Source organism: Lemur catta, chromosome 9, assembly GCF_020740605.2.
Source record: "Lemur catta isolate mLemCat1 chromosome 9, mLemCat1.pri, whole genome shotgun sequence".
Taxonomy (NCBI): domain Eukaryota; kingdom Metazoa; phylum Chordata; class Mammalia; order Primates; family Lemuridae; genus Lemur; species Lemur catta.
In genome coordinates, this window is record NC_059136.1 from 92,127,556 (window position 1) to 92,136,075 (window position 8,520).

Genomic DNA, 8,520 nt, shown 5'->3' on the forward strand with positions numbered 1-8,520 from the left:
GGAGAAGAGGGCCTGAAAAATAGGGGATTTATGAAAAGTCTGGGTACATAACAGATATACACTTCAGTGCCCCAATCGGTCTCACCACTCAAAAAATTTAGAAAACCTGGCATTTAGCTCCAGGAAAAAATCCAGAGGTCTATTTACTAAAGGTATGAATGCTCTTTGGAGAGTTCTAATGTTTTAGTGTGGGTTTCACCTGCCCAGTGTAAATACCTGACCTCAGTTTGGCATTTGGGGATCCTTAAGCCTTCCTTTAAGTAGGAACGTCAGTCGTGAATCACAAGAAATAGGAGAAAATCTAGCAACATAAAAGCCAAATTTCAAGACAGAGAAAACAGAAAATTCAGAAAAAATAAAGATTAAAAATATATTTTTAGTATACTCAGGAAGACCTGAGATATTTCAACCACAAGACAGAAGAGTATTCCATAAAAGAGAATGATCAGAAAGCAGTGACAAATTCCCTAATGGATACTACACACTAATCGGGTGAGGGTTACACAAAAAGCCCAGACTTCATCACTGTGCAATATATCCATTTAATAAATATACATATGTACCCCATAAATCTATAAAAAGAATTTAAAATCATTTTTTTAAAGTGTATCATGAGCTATCCAAAAAAAAAAAGCCAAAAAAGAGCTATTGGGAAAGAAAATCAGGAATGTTAAAAATAAAAGCAGAGCTTGTAAAACACAACAGAGAGTCAAAGAAATCTTCTAAAAATCAGAATGAAGGGGAGACGTAAAAACCTATCTATCAGGTACACTGAACACTATTTGGGTGATGGGCACACAAAAAGCCCCAATTTAAGCCTTGTACAAGGTATCCATGTAACAAAAACATTTGTATTCTCTTAATATTTTGAAATTAGAAACAAATGAGAGAGAAGAGGCACAAAAAACCAATCCAATATATAGAAAGTTGGAAGATAAAGCTAAGAAAATATCCCAGATAGCAGAACAAAGAAGGCTAGCAAACAGGAGAAGAGATACAAGACAAATAAAGGATCCTTTCTCAAGGCCTAACATCTGAATAAGTCCAGAAACACATCTACCAATACAGAGCAACAATGCAGTGAGTGGGAAAACATTTGCAGGCATCTCTGTAAAGTTTAGATCATCAAGGATAAGGAGAAATTCCTAAAAGCTGCCAAAGAGAATAAATGAGTTACCTACTAAAACACCAGAATCGGACTGACACCATACTTCTCACCAACAGCGCTGATGTGAGAGGACAATGAAGGTAGGCCTTCAATATTTTGATTAAAAAAAAAGATTTTTAACCTAAAATTCTGTAACCAGCCAAATTATCAATGAAGTGTGGGGACAGAATACAGACACATTAAGACACATGAGAACTTAGAAAATTTAACCTCTTTATACCCTTTCTTAGGAAGTTACTTGAAGATTAAAGAAAGTACAAGAAAGAAAAAGACACAGGGTGTAGTTAACCATTGAGAGGGTGAGCAGTGAAGACAAATCCAGAGTGACACAGGATGGTCTCTCTAGAGAACACATGTCCAGATGGGAGCAAAGGACAAAGAATATGAGGCCTCTCTGTTAAGAAATAGGACCCCCAGCAAAAGAACCTCAAGCACAACTACAAGGATGTAAAAATGTCTAATACTGTTATTTTGCAAACAAGAAACCAAAGTTCATTAGAAACCAAAGGCAAAATTAAAAGATGTAGAATAAAATCATGGTCCACTTTAGCAAATTCAGATGTAATATGATTTTAAGTGCTTGGAAGAATGAAATTCAGGCAACCTTGACGTTAAGAACATTTTCCTTCAAATGGCTCATCGACTGTGACCTGCTGAGAAAGAAATATAATCCTAGCCTATCACTTTGTCTGAAAGTGAACAATAATTTAATAACCATAATAAGGTGACTGCTTATTGATATTCAAGTAAGTCGCCATATGAAGAAAGCAAGGTTACTGAATACAACACAATGGTAGCAATATTTACAATGTAAAAATAAAAGTATAATTTACAAAAAGGGGAGGCAAAAGGGGAGTTCTAAGGTTTAAATGAGTCTCCCCCAAAAGCATGTGCTGGAAACTTAATCACCATGTACCAATGCAACATCAGGCCATGAGGATAGAGGGAGTGGATTCACGCCACTATTGTGAGAGTGAGTTCACTATGGTGGGAGTGGGTTTCTTGCAGAGGGATGTGTTTGTCTCTCTCTCTCTCACTCTCTCACCCTTTGCCATGGAATGATGCAGCAGGAAGGCCCTTGCCCTATGCTGGGCCTTGATCTTGGATTTATCAGTCTCCAGAATCATGAGTCAATAAATTTCTGTTCTTTGTAAATTACCCAGTCTCGGGTATTCTGTTATAACAGCACAAAACAGATTAAGACAGGGAAGAAATTTAGAGGTGCTATTATCTTCAACTTAGAGGGGGATTACATACAGAAGGAATAAGAAATAGAATTTTATCGGTATAAGTAGTACTATAAATTTTTAGAACTGAAAATAGTTATCTCTCATAGAGGTGAGCAGTGTAACTTAGTTATATCTAAAATTAAAATTTAGATATTATTTAAAATTTGTAAATCAAGAAATAGAATTTCACTTAGTATTATGAATTAACTACAAGGAAAACCAAGCACAGTGTAATTATTGCCTCTGATGAGTGAGTCTAGAGTGGGGAGGACTAGGGAAAATCATTAGCTGTATCAAAGCTGCTATCACTATTTGATACTATTTGATATGCATGTATTATTCTGATTGAACTTTGAAAAATTATTTATCAAAAGTTATTTAGAAAGCTATATGCATGAAAATTGCCTAAAGGACAGGCAATCTAACTGTTTTTCTCTATGAATTCTGGGACTAAAGCCATCCTAGTGCTGTGCACGTGGGCCATATGCTTAGCTTCTCCTCCCAGAAGTTGCTTTTGCAGAACTGTGTTTCCGCATTCTAGTGTGGGTCTCCACTGAGCAATGGCATAGGCAGCAGCCCTGAGGATCTCATTGTTGTCTTTCCTGCATGGGTATTTCTAAAGACATTGTTTAGTCCACTGTTGAGAACCTGCAGGAGTCCATTTTCTCTGGACTTAATGCCAGAAATAAATGTGCTTCTTCTAAGAACTGATGAGCTCTGAAGATCACTGACTCAGCTAATAAATCACATTTCCTTCTCTGTGTTGGCTTAGAGGCCTACAGGTGGTCCACTTCTAGACCCCCAAAGCATACGTTGTTCATTTCATTTTCCCTACCCTTAGTCTCTCTTTGCCCACATTTACTCACTTAATTATCTTTATTTTTGCCTTGTTTTATCTAACATGCTTCAGTAAACTACCCTTAAACTGTTTTAGGAAAGAGATGGAAGGAAAAGAGTCAGGGAAGGGAAAAGGGGGGAAATTTAGTACATAAATTGAAAAAGCATCTTAAGAATACTTTAGCATATTCAGGAAATTATGTACAAAGAAATAATTTTTTAAAAACTCCTTTTAATGCTAATCTAGATTTTTCTGTTTATAGAAAAGCCTTATTAATTTAACTCCACCAATTATGATGTTTTTATAATTCTAATACATGAAAACACAAACTTTATACTTGAGAAAACAAAGTCTCAGGGAAAAAAAAACAGGAATTGATAATTTAGGGCCTATGGATGGCATTCAGAAGACTCTGAAACTACAGGCAAAATTTTGAAAGCACATACATTTTCTTGGTGAGAGAATTCACAATCTTTATTAAAATTTCAAAAGAGTTTTAAAAAATAGATTGAAGATCACTGAAAAAGTTCAGCCCCACTATGTATGTGGGTTTTTATTCAGTAAAAACTTAAGAATAATTTCTTCCTATATATATTTTCAGGAACTCATCCATCACCAAAAAACTTCTAACTATAGCTCTTCAAGTCAAAAGCTCAATTCTAATATTCTAAAAATTTCTTTAAAGAAACTTCAAATTGTAAACTCAGCACTTAATTCTTTTAAAAAGCATTTTACAAACACTTTTTTCCATATTAATAAATATATGTTCATTTTTTAAAGAAGAAAACAAAATCATGTTGCCATTTGACTATTAAAATTTTTGCAGAAATATTTTTCTAGTTTTCTTCACATCCGTCAGTTAATTTTTGAATGTTACAAGATTTATAGGTTTATGATAGGAAGTATCTGATTTTTTACAAAAAAAAAAACAACGTTGAGGTCAGATGTGGTAACTCATGTCTGTAATCCCAGCACTTTGGGAGGCCAAAGTGGGAGGATCACTTGAGGCCAGGAGTTTGAGCCCAGCCTGGACAACATAGCAAGACCCCCATCTCTACCAAAAACAAAAAAATTAGCCAGGCATGGTGGCACATGCCTATAGTCCTAGCTACTTGGGAGGCTGAGATAGGAGGATTGCTTGAGGCCAGGAGTTTGAGGCTGCAGCAAGCTATGATGCCCCCACTGCATTCCAGCCTGGGCGACGGAGCAAGACTGTCTCTAAAAGGAAAAAAAAAACAACTTTGAAATAAATCATATCTTATAGAATGTCCCTGGAACAGCTATTCATTTAAGGGTTGTGGTGGAGCTGGAATAACATGGAATTTGCTGTCTCATGCCCCGATTTAATCATTTTCACATCCAACAGCTACAGCATTTTGAACAAGTCGCTTTACTTTCCCAAGTCTCTATTTTCTCATCTGCATGTTGGAGACAATTATAACTATTAAAATTATGCATTTCATCTACTCTTCTGGTTTATTGCAAAAATCAGATGAGAAAATATAAGTTTAAATGCTTTGTAACCTCTAAATAGATTGCAGATTTTCCCCCATCATTCCAAAAATGTTGCTGTTTCTTTTTTTTTTTTTTGAAACCAATAAAATAACCCTTTATTTAATAGCTTGAATCTCATCATAAACAGTACACTGACTTTTAGAGCAATATGTTCGATATCTGGAGATCACTAAACAGTTTTAGTTTTAAAAAGAAACCAAAAGAAGATCAAGGTAATCAGGGGACTCAAAAAGACAACCAACTGCTTTTCTAGAACCCTTTATTTATTATCTTTTATTTAAATAAAAAACTTGACCTGCAAGTTTGCTGTATTCTAAGATGTACCTGTATGTGACACCCTCCACCGGAGGATTAAAATATGATTATAAGACTTTTATGACTTTAATGGGGCATTACATTAAGCCACCTGCCATGACACGGATGTAAGTTAGGAGAGTTTGGCAGTGAAGTGCCTCGAATGAAAAATATGAAAGTATCTTTTTAAACCAGAAAACCATGTTTGAATCTTTAGTACCGAAGTCCTTTAGGTTTAGATGTAGTTAGCTTAAATATATTAGAGAAAGTTAACTTAATTATATTAGAGAAAGTCAGGGTATACTGGATGTTAATCACAGAATAGTAGTAATATAATAATATTAATAAATATTTATTGCATACTAAATTATTGATATAAAGTCCAGGTTTTCTTCAAATATTTAGTGAACTAATTTTATTCTTTTTCCTCAATTTTTAAGCCTGACTATACATAAACCATCTTGGACATATGAAAATAGATTTTAATTTTAAAGAACTCTTTCAAAAAATGGCTTTAAGACCTTCTTCACTAATGCAATTTTCGATGTTCACTGATTGTCAAAAAGAAATTGTCTTGTATCTATCCTATGTTCCTAAGCAGGGAGAAGTATAGCTGGCTGTCATCTTCAATACGAAAATATGGAAATAAGAGGACATTTTACTTTCTATCATTATAATCCAATTAAATTACACATCACACTGGAGAACCTATAGTTAATTTCATGTTGCTGACCATGAGCATTCTAGAGGCTTTTCTTTTGTATTGAAGGATCATAACTGTTTGTTTTTTTATGCATGTCTATTTTGGTTTTTTTAATTGGTAGGATTTTTTTTCCAAAATATTATGGGGCTACAAGTGTTTTTGTTACATGTATCTATTTTGTTATGCTTGAGTCAGTGTTATAAGTGTGCCCATCACCCAGATAGTGTTCATTGGACCTGTTAGGTAGGTTTTCGCCCATCCCTTCCACCTCCCCAAGCCTCTCTTGATTTCCACTGAGTTTTACTTCCCTTTGTGCACACGTGTGAAAAATATGGAATGCTTCACGAAGTTTCATGTCAACCTTGCACAAGGGCCATGCTAATTTTCGTATTGTTCCAATTTTAGTATATGTGCTGCTGAAGAGAGCATGAATGCTGCTATTTTTCAAGTTATTTTTATATTTTCTCTTTTGGAATTACCTGCAAAATCCACTTATATGTTATATAGGAAAAGACATCTCATTAATTAATAGTGTAGCTTTATTTTTCACCTAAGTGTATTTTATTCACGTAGCTATTTTATTAACCATATTTCCTGTGTCTCAAAAATCAAATATAACTAACATTCTATATCCTCTGAAGGCAAAGCCAATAGTTTAGATAAAATCTTTCTAAAGGTTTAACTTGCCAATGTTGTGACTTTGAAAAGGAAAACACTCATTTTGATATATGTCTAGGCTTGTTATTGTTGTAGTTGTTTCTAAGTTATTCGCACGGTTTTCTGGTCATATTTCCTAATGTAGGCCAATTTATCATTGTAATCCTTAACATGTTTTATTTCATTTCAATATCTGTATTGTTTTAATCTGTTCAGGCTGCTATAAAAAAAATACCAGAGACTGGGTGGCTTATAAACAATAGACATTTATTCCTCACAGTTCTGGAGGCTGGGAAGTCCCAGATCAAGGTGTGAGGGGATCCAGTGTCTGGTGAGGCCCCCCTCCTGGTTCATAGATGCCGCCTTCTCTGTCCTGTGGTGGAAGGGGCAAGGCAGCTGTCTGGGGTCTTTCTTGTAAGTGCACAGGTCCCATTCATGAGTGCTCATGACATAATCACCTCCCAAAGGCTCGACATCCTAATACCCTCACTTTTGGGGTTAGGATTTCAACATATGCATTTTGGAAAGACACGAATGTTTAGACCATAGCAAGTATGTAAGTTATTTACATTTTACTTTATAGTACGTATGAAGTACAAAGAGAAGGGCATAACAGGACAGATATAAAAAGGTGCAAGGCCAGAAAGGCACACATAACTGAACTGTACACTTCAGAATGGTCAAGATGGTAAATTTTATGTTATGTGCTTTTTACCACCGTATTTATTAATAGTAAGGCACAGAGAACTAGACTGTAAGATGAATGGTGACTGTGAACTCAAGCACTAAGCTCTTTCCACTAATCTTTCATCAACAACCAATAAAAAGTCTTGAAAGGAGCTAATAATTAGTCATATTGCCCCCAGTTTAATATTCTTGTTCTCAAATATTATATTAATATCAGCAAAAATATAACACAAAACCAAAGCCCCTTCTCCACCTTCACCCCATACCAACCTTAGCTAAATTCAGCCAACAATAGGAGTATAAAATGCATCCTTTATAATATGTTACAAGCAGAATGGCCATTTACCACAGTGGCTGTAACCTGCCTCCCAAAACCTCTCCTGTCCTTTTTCTGGCAGTCACAAGTTGAGCAATTATTCTAAATTTGTAAAGCTGAACATCATTCTGTTGCATTGTATTGCAAACATAACTGCTATTATTTTGGTTTGATGAACAGGTCTTAGCAATTACTGTGAGATTGAATAGTGCAGATGCTACAGATGGATGTGTCGTAATAGCTTTAAACCACCAGAAGGAGCTCTAAAGCAGACTACAGGGAAATATTGGGCCTGCTGGCAAAGAGGGAAAAATAATATATTGCCTACAGATGGAGAGTTTAAACCACATTAAAACTTAATAAAGAATTACGGAGTGGCTGAGGGAGTTATAACACTAAAAAGTCTTCAGAAGACAAAATACAAGTGCCTAAAGGCATTATGTTAGTACTGTGTTTTGGGGCTTTTGTTAAGGGGAAAAAATACACAAGAAATATTGATTCAATTAGTGAAGCCGAACAAGGCATGAGATTGTAAATGAGAATGAATTTACACAGAGCTTCTCAACCCCTCCATCTGCCAAAATATTCCTTTCACTGTAGTCAGCCTTGTGCATGAGCATTGAAAGATGATTCGAAAGATGACAAAAGTTTCCCTTAGTCATAAACCTTTCCTCTGATGAAACCTGAAATTCTTAAGACTTGCATTTACCTTAAGCACTTTAATTATGTCTTAACACTCTTAATGCCCGTAATTGAGTGAAGGCTTTACCTTAACTTGGTTGCGTAACATTATTAGCAGGATTTAGCTTAAACGGCTTAATCTTTTACGATACATCATCACATACTAGGAAGGCAAGGCTCCGAGGACTGAAATGATAATAATTTTTAATTGTGGGCAGGAGGCCAGGTCAATAGCCCGTGAAACACTGCATCGGGGGACCTGCCAGGGCCACGTGCATCTGTGGAAGGGGAACAATATCAGCCACAAAGTGACAACAAAGAAGTGCAAAAAACAAAACGGACTCCCCTCTTAGTCTGCTCCGGCTGATGTCCCAAAGTGCCGCACACTGGGTGGCTTAAACAACAGGAATTTATTTTCCCACAGCTTTGGAG

The 8,520-nt window shown here is 35.7% G+C and overlaps 1 non-coding gene across 1 annotated transcript; it reads right to left on the reverse strand.

Moving 5' to 3' along the window:
* Positions 1-6,072: 6,072 nt before the first annotated feature.
* On the reverse strand, positions 6,073-6,176 carry LOC123645323. Its single transcript, XR_006737514.1, has one exon. It is a non-coding gene; the product is annotated as a U6 spliceosomal RNA (small nuclear RNA).
* Positions 6,177-8,520: the final 2,344 nt, after the last annotated feature.